The sequence below is a fragment of the Corvus kubaryi genome, unplaced genomic scaffold (assembly GCF_017639235.1).
Source record: "Corvus kubaryi isolate FWS band 111438036 unplaced genomic scaffold, C.kubaryi_AGA036_p1.0 36999, whole genome shotgun sequence".
NCBI lineage: Eukaryota > Metazoa > Chordata > Aves > Passeriformes > Corvidae > Corvus > Corvus kubaryi.
Genome location: NW_024581005.1, coordinates 43,827 through 44,945, shown reverse-complemented (window position 1 = coordinate 44,945; position 1,119 = coordinate 43,827). Strand labels below are relative to the sequence as shown.

The 1,119-nt window shown below is 31.6% G+C and overlaps 1 protein-coding gene across 2 annotated transcripts in view; it reads right to left on the bottom strand.

Moving 5' to 3' along the window:
- LOC121660918 (protein-arginine deiminase type-1-like) overlaps nt 1–1,119 on the bottom strand; it is a 21,564-nt gene that overhangs the window by 11,607 nt on the left and 8,838 nt on the right. The window lies entirely within an intron of this gene.

Here is a 1,119-nt window from a genome sequence, read left to right as displayed (position 1 = left end):
CCCAGAGCTCCCATTCCCAGCGCTCCCATTCCCAGCGCTCCCATTCCCAGCGCTGCCCAGAGCTCCCCGCCGGCCCTCACGAGGAGCCCCACTGTTATCCCGTTTTCCTGGGAGGAGGCTGGAAAAGGCCCCGGCTGTGCTACGGACATTCACGGGTTGAAGTGCACAGAATAATCGAAATTATAGGTGGTTTATGCTAATACGGATTTATCCGCCTGATGCCTCAATTATGTGTTATTATGTCTGTTATGTATGGATATATCCCTATATTGTATATAAAGTCTGTTTATAGAGACAAGTTATATAAATATATATTATATATATAAAAAATATAAACATGTTATATAAATATATATAAAATATATAGATGTCATATAAATATATAAATATATATATATACAACTTATATAAATCTATATTAAATGTATAAAATATAAACGTTCTATAAATATATAATATATATACAAGTGATATAAATATGTATAACATATATAATATGCACATGTTCTATAAATATATATCATATATAGTACATACGTGTTATATAAATATATATGATATATAATATATGATATATATACTAAATATTTTTAGTATATATAAATATATATTGCTAGATCCCTATATTATAGAAATATATCAATATCTCTCCTGTGCTTCAGATAAATAAATCCATATATCCCTACATTTTCCATAAATACATCGATATATCCCTATATTTTCCCTGAATACATTGATATATCCCGATATTTTCCATAAATGCATTGATATAGCCTAATATTTTCCCTGAATACATTGATATATCCCGATATTTTCCATAAATGCATTGATATAGCCTAATATTTTCCCTGAATGCATCGATTTATCCCAGTATCTTCCCTGAATGCATCGATTTATCCCAATATTTTCCAGGAATACATCCATTTATCCCATTTTTTTCCCTGAATGCATCGATTTATCCCAATATTTTCCAGGAATACATCGATATATCCCAATATTTTCCTGGAATGCATCAATGTATCCTAATTTTTTCTAGGAATACACCGATATATCCCGATATTTTCCCGGAATGCACGGATGTATCCCAGTATTTCCCAGGAATACACCGATACATCCCGA